This window comes from Micromys minutus (assembly GCF_963924665.1).
Source record: "Micromys minutus genome assembly, chromosome: 22".
NCBI lineage: Eukaryota > Metazoa > Chordata > Mammalia > Rodentia > Muridae > Micromys > Micromys minutus.
In genome coordinates this window covers 38,134,944-38,154,878 of record NC_137957.1, presented here as the reverse complement: position 1 = coordinate 38,154,878, position 19,935 = coordinate 38,134,944, and the positions used below count along the sequence as shown (strand labels likewise).

The window sequence follows — 19,935 nt, the reverse complement described above, 5'->3', positions numbered from 1 at the left end:
ATTATCATTGGGGTTTCTAAGAATCCAGTTTTATTAGTAGATAATGAGATGGAGATGAGCAGTGGGAATTTTGGCAATTGGTTTTTAATTTTTATTTTTTTTTAGCTTTATTCCTTTTGTCGTAATCACATTTTTTCTGGTCTTTTGGGAGGCTTGAATGAGCAAAATGGCTACTTGTGGTTAATGAGTTGTCCAAAGTCAAGGGTGTTGCTCACAAGCTAAAGCATGTAGTCGCCAACACAAGATCTATTGATGCTATTTTCCCTCTGCCATGGAATTCAGCAATATTGGAAGCAGAAGCTGTACCACCAGCCTGTGTATCTCAATGAGGTTCATAAAAGTTGATCAGAGTTACTACATGCTCAAACCCTTTCCAACCAATGTCCAGTGACCAGGTAGCATGAACAAGAAATAAAAGTTGTGTGGGGTAAAGCTCCCAGGTACAGTGATGTGTGAGTGATGTGTGTGTGTGTGTGTGTGTGTGTGTGTGTGTGTGTGTGTGTGTGTGTTCATTCCTGGCTTAAGACAGGAGAATTTGAATTTGAGGCTATTCTGGGCTACGTATGAAGATCTTATCTCAAAGTTGACACAATCAGGAACACACATCCAAGGTGGAATGGCAGCTCAGTGATAGAGTGTTCATCTACCATGAGCAAGGCTGTTGATTTGCTCTCCAACACCTAGACCAAGAACAGCAAGAACAGCAGGGAAAACAAGCAAACAGTGAACAGTGGTTAGACACCATTGTGTGTTCATGGGCCAGGAGGTGGGGTGATCTCTCATCACAGCATGACTCAGTCTCTCCCAACTGACACAAGGTATTTTTGGCAAATTACAATAATGCAATTTGACTGTCCACAGGCAAATCTCTATGGTAATAAAGTCTTTGTTCGATGACTCATCTTACTGCCTGGTGTCAGTTAAGCCCACAGTTTCTCAGCTTTTCTGCACAGTCTCTGATCTGACCTTCTATTCTAGCTCACAGCTACAGTAACAAAATCCAAGGGTTATGCTGTGCAACTGGGGTCCTTGAACATCAGGATGACTACTTCTCACCTGTGTGATATGTGTCCTAGTTAGGACTTCACCTCTCTTCTGAACAGTGTCCTCCTGGCACCTGGCATAATACTCCTTAGCCATGCCCTGCGAAATTGTGTATAATGGTGAGAAAAAAATGGAAAGGCTTGGATGGTCCCAGAATTATTAACAATAAACCCACGTGTCAGGCAGGTGTGAGATGGTTCAGAGAAGAGTGGTTTGTGTCAACACAGACAGCGAAGTTTGTGTGTATGATGACCCTACTCATATCACTTAATCTATTCTATAATCACAGAACCCCTTAGAAGTATCCTGACTCCAGTAATGCAGTTGCTCTGTATGAAGGTAGAAAGGCTTTCACATTTGCTGCTGTTGGTCTTCATACAAGAAGCATTTTGTTCTGTGTGTGCTTATACCATTAACGCCTACTGTGGGCTGAGCGCTTAGTAAGGCTTCAGAGATAGGAAATTTGTGAGATAACACTCATGACATAAAGCCACAGAAAAGACTTCTGTGAACTCTGTTCCATGTGTAAGAAAACTGATGTGCTTAAGGTCATGTCGTTTGCCAAGTCACTGTGCTTGCAAATATCAGTGTTTCGATTCATCCTCAGGCAGTTTAGCTCCATGACGCATGTGCTCTTAAGCACTACATTATTGAAATTAATAAGTGCTATCTGAAAGCCTCTTCCTCAAGGCAGTTCAACCCTCACATCTTCTACATCATTTCTGATCACATGGTTTACCCAACAAACATCTACTAAACACTTACCATGGGCTAAAGGTCTGCTGGGGTATGGCCAACAATACTAGTCAGCAAGATCACGAGTCTTGCCATCCGGGTCTGTATAGCCCAGTAGGCGAGAGTAACAAGTGGAACATGTAGAAAGACAGTGGTTGTGCGGGAAGGGGAGACACGCCTACTCTGGGGTGTAGGGCAGAACAGAGATCAAATTCCAGCATAGCCAGGACTACACAGAGAAATCTGTCTTGAAAATAAAAGTTGAAATCAAGGAACCTGTAACACATGTAACATCATACATACACACATATGTACACACACATGCGTGCATGCTCACACACCCATATATGTGCACACACATATACATGTACATGTACACACTCATTTTCATGCATGAGCACTCATGTACTGTACACATCACATATGCATGCATGAGAACACATATGACACACACAGCACAAACACACACACACCATGTACAAGAGTATTAATTGATAGCTTTTGACATTATCTTGTCCCTTTATTCTGAAGAGACTATCCCAATGGCATTTGCACTACCAAAGCACAGTACATGGTGGTTTACAGTCTGAAGCCTTCCCAGGGAGCCACTGAGATATAGGCTCTAAGGTGGGTGAAGTAGCATCACCTTAACAAGAGAACAAAAGCAGACTAGATGATGTTTAAGGGTTCCTACCCAAAGTCACGAAACTTTTTAGCTTTAGAATCTAGGCTTAGACCTAGGTCTCTGATTCTGAGCCCAGTTCTCTTTCAAAAGTTGAAAAAAACTCCAGATTCCCTAAGACAATGCTTTCTTAAATTAACATCTGTCTTATATTTTGCTTATATGAGACTCTCAAGAAATTCCATCCAGCTTTTCACCACACCAAGTGGGTAGGCGGGCAATATTAGATGCACCTTTTCAAATGTTTTTATTAGCATGTGTTTATACATAGTGGGCTTCGTTATGGCATTTCTCCACATGTATATGTTTTGATCTATCCCCCGTACCCTCTCCTGTCTCCTTCCCCCCCCCCCTTTAAAACAAGGATAGATATACTTTTCAGGTAGTTAATCTAGCATCTTTTAGGGGGTCAGAGCTGGAGAGGGAGAAAAGCCAAGTATGGACCCGTGGTATGATGTCACCACTTACCATACATATCCCTTAGTGTTTCATCTTTTGGCAACTCTCATTTGCCGTCTCTATTAAATGCTGTTGCCCTTTCATTGATCCATAAAGACTTTGATGTGGCTCTGAGGAGGAGCTAGCATGCTCCCTGACTCACTTGTACTTCAAAGAAACTAATTAGGAATCTACTCACCCCAGGTAAGTCAGAACCTTAGAACCTTAGAAGTCATTGATAATTCCCCAATCTGTGATATGGGAATGCATTAAAAAGTTCCTGTTTGGGAACATGTCCAGCCACTACTCTTTCTTAAAGGAGAACAAAACCAGGAGAGGGGAAGCATCTTGCCTCTCTAGCTACCGGCACTCCTAATCACTCAGAACTATGAAAGCTCATCCGTGTCAATGATATAACAGTAAACATACAGGCCAAGTTTTCCTGTTCTCAATCAAGAATGAGAAATCAGAGAATAGGATGTGAGACAGTAGGGTATCCGGTCTTTAAAAATGCTCTGAAGAGGGGGCTGGAGAGATGGCTCAGCAGTTAAGAGCACTGACTGTTCTTCCAGAGGTCCTGAGTTCAATTCTCAGTAACCACATGGTGGCTCACAATCATCTGTAATTGGGGATCTGATGCCCTCTTCTGGTGTGTGTGAAGACAGTGATAGTGTACTTACATACATGAAATATATAAACATTTTTTTTAAATGCTATGAAGGTGGAATGATGGCTAATGGGATGGCAGAGACTTCACACAGTGCTCAGTCAGAAATCAGGTTGAAAGGGACACCTGGAAGGCTGCAGGATCACACACGCACACATGTATGTGTGTGCACAAACACACATACACATTTGGGCAGTGACACATAGGGTTTCATGGGGGAGGAGGTAATAAGCCTAGAGTGTGAGGAGTGTCCCAAGAGGGAGAGTCTAGGAATCGAGTGGCAGCCAGATCACAAGGTTTGATAGGCAGCCAAGAAGTGTGAGTTGTTTTCAAATTTGAGTTGAATTCAACAAGGAGGTAAAGGCAAAATGTCCCAATGTATTTCTTCTAAAAGGCGACTCTGGCAGCTAGTGGAAGGTAGGGGAGTGTGCCTCCACTCAAGAGGCTACAAAGCACTTAGACTAGATGGGCCGAAGAACAAGCATTGATGTCTTTCGGCTCTGGAGGCTGGGAAGTCCCTGGTCAGGGTGCTGGGAGATTCCCCTTGCACTGAGGGGAATCCACTGGGCTATCAGCAGGCCACACTGTGTGCCTGTGGTCATGCTATGTAGTCGACAGGACTTCTCTCTGTGTGTCCATGAACTGAGAGTGAAGAGAGAAGACAAAGAAGAGGAGAGAGGAGAGAGGAAAGGGGGGAAGGAGGAAGGAGGGAAGAAGGAGGAAAGAAGGGAGGAATGGAGGGAGGGAGAGACAGAAACCGAGACAGAGATAGACAGACAGGTCTCCTTTTCCTTCAAGAGGACACATGAATCTTGTCAGCAACAAGACAAATGAGAGCAGGAGAAAGACGCTCCTGATGAGGCAGCGGGGTCAGGATGGGGCTGAGCATAATCGGAGGAGAGCAGGAGGTGGCCTGGCCCTCAACAAATACCCACAGGTATGGACTGCCTTTCTTCTTCTGCTCACAATCCCTTGCAACAGTTTCTTTCACTTGCTGAGCCTTAGCATGAGGTATCTCTAAGTACCTGGCATAGTTTTCATTAAAATAGGTATGAATCCTGTCCAATGCCAGAGTGATCCAGATCCACTCTCCCCCAAAAAAAACAACTTTGAGGTGATATTACACAGTATGGGAAACACCCAGTGTTCTCTTATCCAATGCTATTCCTGTTTTTCTTAACTAATTCATGGATCATTTTGGTTGATGGGTATGTGAGTATTCAGATAAGAAAAGGTACATCCCTGGGCCTCAAGAATTTCAGAGACCAATAGAAAGAGAAGATGGGCAAGGTAACAGAATATAGTAAAAAAAAAAAAAAAAAAGACACATGGAATGCATTGGACTATCTAGAGTAAAAGGCACAGAAAGAGCGCTGGAGAGAGTCTATCTCCAAGAGGGAAAAGAAAGCCACCTACAGCAGGTACTTGCAGTCCTGAATGTTTGGGAGGAACTGTTCCACAACGAACGCAAGACAGAGACCTTCTGCCCTGGCAATAATACAGACGGCAAAGGAGCAAACTGCATGCGCCATCACCCACTCAGTACTGCTGGGGCACAGGGACGGGGGTGGAGGTGACGACAAGACTGTCAGTGCAGCCAGGACCCAGACCACAAAGGGCCTAGTTTTCTAGTATGAATGAATAAGCTTGTATCAGACTCTGTTAGTGCTGGGGACTCAGAAAAATGTTACACACACACACACACACACACACACACACACACACACCATCTGATTTCATTAACTCTCCACCTTGTCCAGACTCACCTTCAAGACACATGTGTATGTATATGCTATGAATATCTGGGAAGCTATGTGAGAGACTTTTTAAGGCATGCTACTACCAAGAAATTACATATTTGGAGAGGGCAGAGAGAGGGGAGGAGGAGAGGAAAACTCACAGCAACTCCAGCAGTTATTTTCAACCCTCTTCTGGCCCCTGGGGAAAGATGGACATGGGAAACGCACGGTCAGATCTGCAAACGTCTGAAGACAAGCCCTGCTCCAGCACAGAACCAGCGATTCATGCTGACTGTGAAGGCAAGTGGTGCCTGTTTTCCAGGGTTGCCATGCCAACTCCAGCTGCAGAAAGAAGGTGATGGGGACCAGGAGGCCCAGTCGTGCCAAGATACATATTTCTAGTGGGCATACCATTAAGGCATCGCTAGTAAAAACTCCTAATTTTCCTGGTTGGACTTCCACAGGGCTTGGCACCTTGGAGTTGAGGTTGAATGTGCCTTTCCCAGGATGGCTGTGTGCGGGGTGGTTCACAGCACCTTGACAGGCTTATAGTAGTGTAGAAATCTACACCAGTGCACATAAGACCAAAAGCAAAGCAAACCAAAAAAAAAATCATATTATTTTAATACATATGCTTAACTGTGAGTATGTATTAAAAACAGCACATAAAATTTGCCCAAAGGCATGTTGCAAGCTAGGGTTGTATGAGAATGGCTACACCTCATGATGTTATTACAGTCCAGAAAGCTGGGAAACGTGAAACTGCACCTGAGCATCCCAGATGTTGGCATTTGGTTTGCATGGAACTGGAAGGGAGCTCTATGTACAAGTTGGATGTGCTCAGCTGGCCTCGGGCCAAGGGTAGAAACCTAGTAGGCATTACTAGATGATTTAGAATGAATACACGCTGCCTCTATAGCTGTTACAAAAATCTATTAAATCTATGTTGCCCAGTGATCTTTCAAGTAGTATATTTATGTTTAAATATATTTGTGTTCAAGTTATATAAAACTCAGAATTTTTGATTCTCAGTTGCGTTTGCCACATTTCAAGTGTTCAGCAGTCATGTGTGGCCAGTTGGCTATCCTTTCATATGACAGTTGACTAACCTGTTGGATCGAGGCAGGGGCATTTTCTGCTCAACTGACACAAAAGCCCTACATGCTTTTTCCTCAGGTCACAGATCCAGAGTACTGCTCCAACCTTGATTTTTGTGACAATAATGGCCGAATGAATTGTCCCAGTTGTGTCCCATATTGCTCTGCCTAGCATCGTGCTAGCCTCCATTTGGTATGTTAATTGACCAAGAAGTTGATTTTCTCATTGTATCTCTATGTCCCATCTTGTGTAAGGATGCACTGGCACCACAGAGCCAAAAGCCAAAGCTCAATGAAGGCAAAATATTTGTCTGTTACTTTGCACAGAAGCCAAGCTCATAGAGGAACTGATATGGGGTCTTCTTGGTGGTGCATAAAGGTGGAGAAGAGGAACGGGTTGGAGGAAAAGAGAATGAGGCAGGTCCTCACAGTGAAGAATAGCAATGACCATGAAGGCTTCAGGGTAGATATATGAGTTACTCTCTCATTGCTGCACCAAAATATCTGAGAAAAGCAATTTATCTTGACTTATAGCCCCCCAGTGAATATAGTTTATGATGGCCAGAAAGGTATGACAACAGAGATAAGAAATAGCTGATCTGGTCACCTCCACAGTCAGGAAGCAGAGGAAGATGAACACTGCTGCTCAGCTGCCTTTGTCCTTATCTAGTCTGGACCTCAGCCTGGGCATGGTGTCACTTACAATTAGGATGGGTCTTTCCACCTACTCCAGGAAAACCCCCCACGAACATCTCCAGGCATTGGTCCCCATGGTGATTCTAAATCCTGTCAATTAAGCATCACAGTAGTTCCATGCTAGAAAAGAGGAAGCAATTATATTTGTGCAAAGGGAGGAAGTTTGGCTGCACAGAATGGCATCATGGGTACATACAAGTATATGTACTCATAGAGGGACATCGCAGGTACATATGCATAGGGGGAAAGCCACATAAGTGGCCAGCACGGTATCAGCAACTATGAATCAGCAGACGCTTCCTTCAGAAGATACCAACCATACTAGTGCCTTGATCTCAAGCTCTCATCTTTTAGAGCCAAGAGAAAATAAACTTCTGTCATTAAACTGCTGCAGTCTGAGTTGCTTTGTTGTGGCAGCCCAAGACATCCAGCCCATTCAGCGCATGCGCACAGGCACTCTCTCTCTCTCTCTCTCTCTCTCTCTCTCTTTCTCTCTCTCTCTCTCTCTCTCTCTCTCTCTCTCTCTCTCTCTCTCTAGATCTGGCAGCACATTCAAATGCCCTATTGATCTAGACCAGTGGTTCTCAACCTGTTCGTTGTAACCCCTTTGGGGGTTGAGTGATCCTTTCACAGAGGTCACACATCAGATGTTTACATAATAATTCATAACAGAGGCAAAATTATAGTTATGACATAGCAACAAAAGAATTTTATGATTGGGGGGGTCACCACAGCAGTAGGAACTGTGTTAAAGAGTTTGCAGCATTAGGAAGGTTAAGAATCACTATCTAGATGCTGTTTGCTTTGGCCATGTGTTATTGGAAAGTGTCTTAGTAGTCTATTGCTGTGAAGAGATGCCATGACCAAGGCAACATTTATAAAAGAAGGCATTTAGTTTGGGGCTTGCTTACAGTTTAGAGGGCTAATCCATATTTCATCATGGCAGGAAGTAGAGAGAAAGAAAAAGACTGGGCCTGGTGTATCTTTTGAAACTCCAGTGACACACTTCCTCTAATAAGGCCACACCTCCTAATCCTTTCCAAACAGTTCCACTAACTGGGGGCCAAGCATTTAAACATAGGAACTTATGAGGACCATTCTCATTCAAACCATCATAGAAGAGGAGATCCCATTGTGCTTAAAGATCAAGACACTTGGGGAATAAAGCTTCAAGAGATGAGCAAGAGGAAAAGAAGCCAGCCACTGGAGAAGGATGTTTAGGACCTGATTTGATTACAAGCACATGAATGTGTATTGAATACAGTACTGAGCCATGTAAACTATCCTGCTCTTGGACTCAGCTGAGAGGTTTGGAGTCTCCATACCTACCTGTATACTCTTATAATCTGGGGTCAGGGTCTCCAAAATGAATGAAGCCCCTTTGGAAGAAGCGCTGCTGTGAAGTGTGCAGCTGGAGCTGCTGGTCACTAGAGATGAGAGAATGGTGGCACATCCTAGTAAGACCCTGAAAAGATTGTTCCTTGATATATCATGCCATCCGTGGAATGGTGAATACAAACAAATTTAACTTTATCTAACAAGAACCAATTCTGGATGTGGTGTGGCTAGTGGGTCATGGGTAGAATGCTTGTCTAGCAAGTAAAATGTCCTGGGTTTGCTGTGCCCCAACCTACACCCCCAAGTACTGCATAAACTAAGAGTAACAGGCCATACATACAGTCCCAGTTCTTGAGAAGCAGAAGGCAGAAGATCAGAAGTTCAAGGTCATGAATGTCATAATGAATTCCAGGTCAGCCTGGAATACAAAAGACATTGTAAAGACAATCTCTCCCAGCATCACATCAATAAAAATCTGATGGCCAATGAGCTGAAGCAGGATTAGAAGGTGGGACATTTGGCAGAGAGAGATAGGAATTCTGAGAGAGTCAGAGGCAGGAATTAGATTTGTACCCCCTGAATTCTGAAGAGACAGACACGAAACTGAAGAGAGATTACAAGCCATGTGGCAGACATAGAATAGAATAAATGGGTTGTATAAGTTACAAGCTAGTCAGAGAATGAGCCCAAGCTATGTCCTAGGTCATAAATAAGTATCAGAGTTATTATTTGGGAACTGGTATGTGGGTGGAAAAGCCCACAGTCACAAAACATTGTCTTGAAACAAAGAAAGAAAAAGAAAGAAAGAACCAATTCCACAACCCCCCTTTCACGTTTAAACTTGTGACCTCCATTTCACAGATTTAAAGACCCGTGCTTTCTGTGCGGGTCTGAAGCAGAGTTCAGCAGAAAATCTAAGATACAGTCACAATGATGATACTGAACATGGACTGTCTGTAAAGATGTGGGCGGGACACAGAACAGCCAGCAAGAGATGATAAGGTCTGAGGCCTCCATGACTAACTCAGGAAACCTGGAGCTTGGAGCAGCTAGCAAGGTGACCCTTGGCATATGAAGGGCCCCTGGAGAAACTGAAGCTGCTAGAGATGGTCATATGGTGGCTGAGACCATAGTAGTTGGTTGAGTGGTCATTACCTCTTACAAGGCCAGCAGGAAAAAGTACCACACCCCATTCTCTTATCTGCTGCTGTCTAGAAGAGACGTAGTTAACCCAGCACAGGCTCACGGGTAAATGAGCCCAGGCCCTGCTGTATCTACATAAGTCAGCTTCCCACCCTGTGATAGGATAAAGGATAGAGCGGTCTCCTTCTGCAGACCCCCACCCCACCCCTTTATCCTCTGCTACGCAGCAGACTGTCATTCTTAGTATGTACCTATTGTGAGCACTAGTCTGAGTCCATGAGGTGAGCCTGACCAATAAGGGTTTTCCATGTCTCTGTGGCCAAAGCAAACTCATTCAGCCAATTAGTATCGTATTCTTTTACGTGTACAGCAGCATAGATTTAGGGAAGAGTTCAAGTGCCTTGTCTCACTGGATTCTACAATAGGATCCCCATGACCATGTTTCCCCTGTGCTCAGCTATATCTATGGTACTGAAAAAGCAAGTGCTCGGTATGTGTTTGTTGAGTAAGTGAATTTCTCCAATAATTACACAGGCGCCCCGCGATCTATTTGACCCCAAACTTCCGAACAGCAAAGGTCACTGGCATAACTCTGAGATCCCCTTTTCGATATGGAGTTTGTAGGTCCATACAGGTCTCAAGAGGTTGAGAGTCATTATAAAGTATGCTGGGGTTCTGTGTTTACATTCTGGCCACATTGTTAAACTGTCCATCAGGATGACAGACAACTAGGGTCATTGGGGAAAAGGGGACCTTGACTGAGAAAACGCCTCCCTCGGATTGGCTTGTAGCCAAGTCTGTGGAGCATGGTTGTTGGAGGAGGGTAGGGTACACCATGGGAAATGTCATACCTGGGCAGGTGGTACTGGGTTGTGTAAGAAAGCAGACTGAGTGAGAGAGCCATGGGGACCAAGCCAGTAAGCAACGTTCCTCCATGGCCTCTGCTCAGCTCTTGCTTTCAGGTCCTTGCCTTGAGTTCTCTTCATGGTGGAATGTAACTCAGAAGCTGAGTAAACCCTTACCTCCCCAAGTTACTTTTGATCACGGTTCTTATTCATCACACCTGTTGGTATCAGGAACCAGCTTTATGGTTGGGTACAGATCCCCTCCAAACCCAGCGATGAGGGTGATACCACCCATAGGCGAAAGGGACCCACACATCTGTTGCCATGGCAATGGCCTTACATTCCCAGAGTCCATTTGGTTTACCTTCTACCTTTACCTGCGAGCGGTTACATCACAGCCTAAATAAAAGGCAGACCCTCTTGACCTTTGCTCACTCTCTCTCTCCCTCTTCTCTCTTTTCCCTCATCATCTCTGTCTTCCCCTTTTGTCCCCTCCCCCCATAACAAGCATGTGGAACTTCATTGTCCTGGTGTGGTTTGTCCGGACTCCAGCTGCGATTCTATTACAACACTAACGGAAAGCAAACTAGGCCATTGCCTATCCCAAGAAACAGAGACAGCAAGAGATTTTCATGACCACATCTGGGTTTGTATTTATCATCCTATTGGGACAAAATGGTGCCACTTCCATTATCCAAGGCTTATGTGGAAGGATTATGGGTGGCCTTAGTTTCTGGGTGACTCACAAGTGATGCCTATGAAAGCCAAGTGACATCAGTCACAGAATAACAAGAAACGCAGACAGTCACATGCAGAAGGGCAGCCACCTGAGAGGTCAGAGTTTAGCCTCCTTCTGCTCAGGGTCAATACCAACTCCTGCTCTTACCCTTATGGAGAGCTGTGCTGGTCATGGAGAGCGTTACAGCTCTTTTCGCTTTGTTTTTTGTTTTTATTCGGTATAGGGGTTTTCCAGTTGCATAAGAGTTTAGCTATAATCCTTACTGGAGTAACATACAACTTAAATTTATCCTTTAAATGTTTTCATTCTCTTTAAAAAAAATATCCCAAGGGAATTGCTCAAGTGCAGGAAAAGCCAGGGCTACGCTGCAAAACATGGTTATGGCTGCCGGGTGCAGGCAGCGAACAGGGGCGGCTCAGGACTAAACAGGACTGTCTGGAGAGCGACAGCTCAAAGCTGGACATGTTTGTTATTTGCTCAGAACGGGTCAGTCAGCACTCTACGTCCTTTACAGGTCCCTTGCCGGATCCTCCTAGGGACTTTGCAGTGTAAATACTATCTCCCCAGGGCGCAGATGAGGAAGCTGGGACTCAAAAGAAGCACGTAACACATCTGGTGCACACAACTCAAAACGGAGACCAGGATTCAAGCCCAGGCTAGCCGACCTTCACAACTAGACCTTTGAGCCTTCTCCTGGCATCAAAATAATTTTTTAAGCCAGAAGGGATGAAAACGTGTTTTTTTTTTTTTTTTTTTCATGTAGATTCCCTTTTTAGTGGATGATTGGCTTTATAAAAATGAAGAGAAATTTGAAAAAAAATAGTCAGTTCTTTCTCTTTTGAGACCTTATTAATTGGTGACAAGGACTACTCTTGTCATCTCCAGTATATGTCATACTCTCAGTGTTGTCAGAAAAACTGGTCATCCCAGTGTGAATCATGACAAGTCTGTGAACTGTTGATTACCAACACGAGCTCCCACCATTACATTACCAAGATTTTACATTTCAAGCATCCTTGAAACTAGCTTCCCTTCCCACTAAAAAGCATTCTGGTTAGAGCATAAATATGTCCGTGACACTAGAAGGCTCAGATAGAGGGTATAGGAGCTCAGTCTGAGGTTGAAAGGGCTGGGGTTGCTCTCAATCCTTATGGAAATCCACCAAAACAAGGTTGGACCATCACAGTCTGGGAGGCATAGTGGTGGACAACCTCCTGCCGGGACACCCATGATGCAGTCTTTTAGGCAGCTGAGTTTTCCCTCCTCATCCCTCACCAAAGTCCACATGCAATTATGTGCAGGGTGTGTTATTCTCAACTTAGAGCCGAGAGAACTGAGTCTCATAAAGGTTAATGACTTGTGAAAAACACATTCATGGCAATGGCTAGTACCATTGTGTAGCATGCAATAGGTACTCCATAAATACTTGTCGATGTGTGCATGTGATCCTTTGTGTTTGCTGGGGGCGGAAACAAAGGAGAGGGTAACACTGCAAAAAGTAATTGCTACAGAGCTAACCAGAGGCATACAGGAACTGACGTCAACAGGACCATCTCTTGTACATCAGTCTTGACTTTAAGAGAAGCAAACTGTGCCCTGAGAATGGACTTTGAACATGTTTCCTTCTTCCTAGATTCAGGACCTACTTGCACTGTTCCAGAGTCATTTAAGCGCCAGGAGAGTAGAAATAAAAGTAAAAAAAAAAAAAAAAAAATTCCCATAGCGTTTTTTTTTTTTTTTTTTTTTTTTTTTTTGCACAGCCCTGGGTCTTAGCTAACCTAGAAAGCCCCGAAGAGTCAGTTTGGAAGAACCCAGTAATCACAGATGTGGAGTGACAGCCAGGAGGCTGACAAGTATATATGCATTCAATTTTTTAAATATAGCATTTCGATGCTTAGGTCTTTTGTGATATGTTCTTTCTCCCTTTTTGGCCAATGTTGCTTCCTCATCTCATTAGACATTTTCCTTACTTTCATGAATTTACTTATACAATTTCAGAGCAGATGAGATTCTGTCTGCCAGGATGAAGCAGAGCCCCTCACCCTCTCCTTCATAGACTGTCTCCTGAGACAGACTTTTGAAAGGCATTCAGAGTTTTCCAACATGTCTGTGGCTGCCCACAAGCTACTATTGTTTGTCTGCATCTCCATCGAGCCAGGGACAAAGCAAAGGTGACAGAGGCCTTATAGTTCTGACAGGAAGTTCTGCCCTTTTGACCCAGGGAAACAGAATAGGAAGACAGTAAAGAAACATTCCAGGAGGAGGTTTGATTTGTGTATACCTTCCATGCTAGCCCACAGACCTTTAGAAGGTAAAATTGGTCTTTTTTTTTAAGTGAGACCCTCATTAATTCCATCCAGTCAGGCTCCTTTTCATAAAACCCCTCTGCACACACAGGACCAAGGCAAGCAGTTCTAGGAGACAGGTGGGAGGGAGGGCTGACTTGGCGTTCCTTGCTGTCCCCTCTCTCCCCGTTTTACACATCTCCCTTCATCCTGTGTGGCTTCTTCTGTTGTGTCTAGTTCTCACTTGCCTTCGTGGGCTTCCTTACTGCCTCCTGCCTCTTCCTGATCTGCCCCATTAATCATCCCTACAATGATGAATTTCTCATTCTCTGGTGCACGGCTTTCAGTTCCCAGTTATTCTCAGGAGAGCTGGGGAAGCAGTGTCTCCTTCTCTTCAGGGTCTGTGGAGTGCAGAGTCACGGATCTAGACAGCCCACTGATCCTTGCATCCATCACCCAGTTTCCCATTCTTATCACCCACACTGTGGCTTCTCTGGTTCACCCTTTTCTTGTCCATCGATCACTCACAGAGGTCGTCTTCTCTTCTCTTGCCCTGCCAGGATGCCTTCCTTAATCTCTTCTCCAACTGTAAGCCCTCATCATTTCTTACCTGGCTCATTTTAGGCCGTCTGATTCTGCTTTGATTCCATCAATGGTGTCCCTCCACCATTAAATTCGGGCTCTAAACTGCTGAGCAGATCACCTAACGTCCCTTGCTTTGAGACCTTCCATAGTACCCAGCTCCCAAGAACAAGTTTACATTCTATTGCAAGACACCAAGCTCTTCGCCATTTGGTTCAGATTTGTTTTTTCTGACAATCATGGGTTTAAATTAACAAAACATTTTGTCTTAAAGTGTTTTGTCTTACAACATTAGCTGGGCACATTGCCAAGATCCCCAAATTAAAATACACAGACTTTTCACCAAGGCTGGGTCTGAATTGCTCATCTGAACCTTAGGCAGGTACCAAATGTGAAAGTTGTGTAACCTCTGGCCAGGCCTGTGGGCCACACCTTGGGTCTAGTTTTTTCTCATATTATTATGAGGTTTATATGACTTCATATTTAGCTTCCAGAATTAAAAGATGATGGATAAGATATGCAGACTCCCCAGGCCAGCTGTTCTCGGAGGTGGCACCTTGCTACATGGTCTTGCACAAGCTCTGGCTAGTCAGCTGTGTCTGTCGGGAGCTATCACCTCATCCAGGGATGATGACATCACACTGGAAGAACTGATTCATGCTTCTCTGCCTCAGACAAGTCAAGTTTATGCAGGAAGGCTCTGATATTAGTCAACCATGACAAGGCAGACAACTCCCATCTTTATCCCAGCATGCCTTTGCCTTAGATCAGTGGCCCAGGACTATTACGTTCTCAGAGTTCTTGGTTGTCTGGTTTTGTGTATCAACTTGACACAAGCTAGAGTCTTGTGTCAGAGAAAAAGAAGCCTTAGTTAAGGAAATGCCTCCTTGAGATCTAGCAGTAAGGCAGTGTCTCAATTAGTGATCAGTTGGGGAAGGCCCAGATTGTTGTGGGTGAGGCCATCCCTGGGTTGGCAATTCTATAAAAAAGCAGGCTGAGCAAGCCATGATGAGCAAGCCAGTAAGCAGTACTCCTCCATTGTGGGGCATTTGGTAGGCAGTAAAGAGTTCCCTTGGTCGAGATAAGTAAAGCCCCGGGAACATTAAGTCAGAAGTTATAAGCTTCCTAGTCTTCCAAGAAAGCAGGCCTGTTCATGCCGCCAAAAGCACTGCATTACCCCCTGTAAAGTGGTATCTGCCATGCCCCAAGTCCCTCCTCTGCAAGCGAAGAATGACCACAGGTCAAGTAAGCTCCAGGCAGAGGCAGGACCACCCTCAAATATGTATAGGTCTTCCCAAGCCCTCAGGCCAAGCTAAGAGGAATCACCCATTGTAAGACTCCAAACCATTTCAAAAACTATATATATATATGAAGGTTTGCTCAAGAGTAAAGGTGTGCAAGAATCATTCCGCTGTTTGAGAGCTTCTATTATAAGAACTGTTAACACTGCCGTTTGAGAAGAGATTTCCTCTCCTGAAGCTTCTTGTACCCTGTGCCGGAGCCTCTCACTGGCTCAGTTCAGCCTGACTCAGTGCCCCATGGCAGCGGCAGAAATGGAACAGGCCAGACCCAGCAGCGGAGGCAATAGAATTGATTCCCTCTTCCCTGTTTTGGGCTTCTCCTATCTCCAGAACTCACATGCCCAGCCATGCCCAGCCGGACCCAGCAGCAGAGGCAGCAGAAGCCACTCCCATCTGTGTGGGTCTTCTAGCACCCAGCCCAGCGCAAAGTCCCACATTCCATGGCCTCTGCAATAGCTCCTGTCTCCAGGTTCCTGCCCTGTTTGAGTTCCAGCCCTGACTTCCTTCAGTAATGAACAATGATGTAGAAAATGACAATAAATAAACCCTTTCCTCCTCAACTTGTTTTTTTGGTCATGGTTTTTTCATCACAGCAATAGAAACCCTAACTAAGACATTGGCAAATCACACTAGTAATCAGTATTCCAGTAGATAACACTAGTTATCAAGAGATTGGGCATATGGATTTGGAATAAGAAAGACTTATGATTTGGAGGCCATTGTTTCCTGATGATTCTCTTTTGTCCCATGTGGTTGAGTTGCTTGTAAAAGAAACTGGCCCTGGCTTTAAAAAGTAAGAAGGGAATCATAGTGGTTTGAATATGCTTGGTCCAAGGAGTGGCGCTATTAGGAGGTATGACCTTGTAGCAGGTGTATCTAGTAGGGGTAGACTTGGAGACTCTCCTTCTCCAAGTTGCCTGGAGGCTAGTCTTTTCTTGTCTGCTTTAGATCAAGATGTAGAACTCTCAGGTATTCCTATACCCTGCTTGACTGAATGTTGCCATGCTTCCTGCCATGATGACAATGGACTGCACCTCTGCACCTGTAAGCCAGCCCCATTTAAATGTTGTCCCTTACAAGAGTCGCCTTGGTCATGGTGTCTTTTCGCAGAAATGGAAACCCTCACTAAGGCAGAAAGGTTGATGGAACCAGGCTAGCTTAGAGCTCTCCCTGACTGTTCTTTCTGGAGGCCTTCTCACCTGGGCTTCATCCTTCCAACATGCTCATTATCCTTCTGTAGTTAATTCTGTTGCCTGTGATTAGCTTATTGACCTTTTTATCATTGGAGTCTCCTTAATTATACTGTGTACTCCACACAGACAGAGGAATTCTTATTCTTCTTCTTCTTCTTCTTCTTCTTCTTCTTCTTCTTCTTCTTCTTCTTCTTCTTCTTCTTCTTCTTCTTCTTCTTCTTCCTTCTCCTCCTCCTCCTTCTTTTCCTCCTCTTCCTCCTCCTTTTTATCTTCCTTCTCCTCATTCGCTTTCTTTTTCTTTTCCTTCTTTGTTCTTCTATATGCAGAATTCCAGTTGTGTCTGGCTTACCTAGTATTCTCAGAAAGATATAGTGATTAAGATAGTGAATAGAAAGGAGTTGAAAAATATAAGTTCCAGGAATGGCTGCATATTCAGAGCCTCAATAGCAGGAACTTCTAAGGATTCCTTGTTTAAGCATGCCTGAGGATGAACGCCAATTGTATTTGTCTGTTTCTGCCCACATGCTTTGAAGCATAAATCAGTTGGGCCACAGGAGGTTGACAGTCCCATTCTAGAAGCTACACATTTGAAGTCATGGGATTGGCAAAACAGCTTCAAAGGGCAAAAGGAATAGTCAGGTAGATCCTCTAAAGAATGAATACCATGCAGATGTTCTTACCGTTCCACCACTGTGATCATGGTAATTCTGCTCTCTAGAGGACTCTCCACACAATGCTCAATTTCTTTGTTTTTGTGATCGAAAGTCTCACTCAAAATAGATGAACATGCTCAGGGCCTGCCAACTTGAACCTTCTGAGCACATCTCCATACATTTGTTTTTTATTTCCTAGCTCATAAATAAAACATCCCTCTATTCTACGTTTGGAGAATATATGTTTCCATTTAACCCAGTCTTTGTTCTATATAAACCTGAATTGGGATCACATTCCTGTAGCTGATAGTGTTATCTACCCAATGGCCATCTAGGGCTTCAATGCCTTTGACTTTTTTGCTTAGGATTGAACAAGAGATAAAAACACACCCTGTTTTAGACTAGAAAAACCAATGCAAGGTTTATAAAGGGCTACCCTGAGGAGTTTCCTCCTCACTGTGGCCTTTGCACGGGAGGCTCTACGGCTTGGGCAGCCATATTATACACACGAGGTAATACATAAGAGGAGAGGGCAAGCATGAAGAAGGGGGCTGGAGGAGACAATAGGAAGGTTTAGTTCATGATGGTATTTTGCAGTCTGTAAATCAGGTCTGGGCTCTGAAGTCAATGAGAGATACCCACGTGGCTTGATCACTGTCAGGTTTACTGTTTCCTGAAGTCCAAAGTGACCTCCCTCATATTCCATCCTTCCTCACACTTAACCCTTGACTTCAGCAAATCTGAATGTATCTCTTATCTCTAGTCACTATGAAGAAAGCTTGAGAAACAAATAAAAACCTACAGAGAACCATTATAAAAACCCCTTTTAACACACACACACATATGCACGCACTTGGAAAGAGAGTATCTTAGTTTCATTTGCTATGATTTAAAAAAAAAAAGAAAGAAAGAAAACCTAAAAAAGTAACTTAGGGGACACAGGGCTTTATTTAGTTTACAGCTCCAGGTTACAGTCTATCACTGAGGGGAAGTTAAGGCAGGAACTCCAGCAGCTGTCTTTCTTTGCTTGGTCCAGCCTGTGAAACTGCCCCACCCACAGTCACAGTAGGTCTTCCTACCTCTGTCACCCTTCAAAAGCAATCCTCCTGCCCCCAGAAATCCTCACAGGCCAATCTGTTCTAGATCATCCCTCAGCCAAGATTCCCTTCTTAGTGGATTCTAGTTAGGGGCAAGCTGACATTTAAAACCTACAATCACAGGGGCCATTTGGAATGTGTGCTAGGATGCTGTTTACATAAACGTTTCCTATATGGTTGTTAATAATGCATCCTTTAGCTTGTTTCCTATACACTTGTTAATAATGTACCATTTAACTTTAAAACTGCTCGGTTATACTGCAACAGGCCCCAAATCTAGTGGGATTTTAGAATTTCTATACAGAAGGGAGTTAAAAGTAGTGCCCGAGTGGGAGGTGTTGAAATGGCATTTGCATTGTGTTTTGAAGACTGAAATACTTGAGACTATCCCCAGGGAGTGAGGGGACAGCCAAGCAGTCCCCTACCCTCATCTCTACCTTCTCACTAAAGTTGCTTCTATCTGGTCACCAATTTGTTTGTGCATTTTGGCATCCCCCGTTAGGAGTCAAGAGATCTGTTGGAAAGCCTTTGTGGCAGCAATGAGAGACTAGAGATTCACTGCTGCTTAAGTCGGTTTGCGTTGCAATGTCGAATTGTCTCTCACATTTGACATGGGAACTTGTGTCTCACGGTGACTGCACAAAGCAGATAGCTAGACCACAGAGCCGTGTCCTCAGTCTTGTCCCCTGGTTGCTTCCCTTCCCTCTGCATCAGCTGTCCTCAGTTTATAAGTGGAACAGAGTGGCCGAGAAGGGCTTCTTGGCATGGAAAGGAACATTTTTGAGATCATAAGCTGTAGGTTGATGTCAAGGCAATACATGATTGGTCAGTAGAGAGTGGGGCGGGGACAAAAGTTGGTAACGCGGAAGAGAAAGAAAAAACAGGGAGATTCGAGAGGAGGCAACAGGGAAGCAGACATGGATGTTTCTCTCTGCTCACTTCTGTGAATGAGGTTGTTATGAACATTTTATAAGAGATGAAACTGGACAGAATTATTTGACTTATCTAGGTGGGCAAATTTTAAAAACTGAATCAGAGTATTTTGGTGTGTTCTTTGATAGAGGGTGTAGTAAAGCACTAAGCCTTCCTCGGAGTTGGGATGTGTGTGTGTGTGTGTGTGTGTGTGTGTATGCAAGGCTTGTCAACAACATACCAAGGGAAAATGAGTGAAAACAACACTATGGGGCAGTCTTGGACCACCCAGGCAGGCAGAGTGAACTGTCTGGGAAATAAACCGAGTGGCGGGGACAGCTTGCCGATCGTGTGATAACGTCTGAGTGCCCGGCTCTGTACTGGAGTGGCTTCTGCGGAGTGAGACCGTGGTGCCAATAACAACAGAACATTTTAATATTGCTGCAACAATAAGTTTTCTCCTACCAGAGAAGAGGAACGAAACATTAGAGAGCCAAGGTAGAAATAACTATTCATCACTTAGAGGATCTGCAAATGGCACCCACAAGACATCCCACTCCTTGCTCTGAGCATGTAGGAATCCAGTTCAATAATCCAGTGCAGGGTTCTTCTTCGGTTGCCTGTGTGAACCTGATCAGACGTCACTAGACCAACACCACCAGGTAGAACATTAGATCTTGAAGAAGAAGAAGAAGAAGAAGAAGAAGAAGAAGAAGAAGAAGAAGAAGAAGAAGAAGAAGAAGAAGAAG

At 44.3% G+C, this 19,935-nt stretch overlaps 1 pseudogene across 1 annotated transcript in view; it reads left to right on the top strand.

Annotated features, from left to right (window-relative positions):
• Positions 1 to 4,371: 4,371 nt before the first annotated feature.
• Positions 4,372 to 19,935, top strand: part of LOC308434934 (FERM domain-containing protein 3-like) — a 57,845-nt pseudogene continuing 42,281 nt past the window's right edge. Inside the window, exon 1 of the transcript in view lies at positions 4,372 to 4,503. The product of the transcript in view is annotated as an FERM domain-containing protein 3-like (transcript). The remainder of the gene's footprint in view (positions 4,504 to 19,935) is intronic.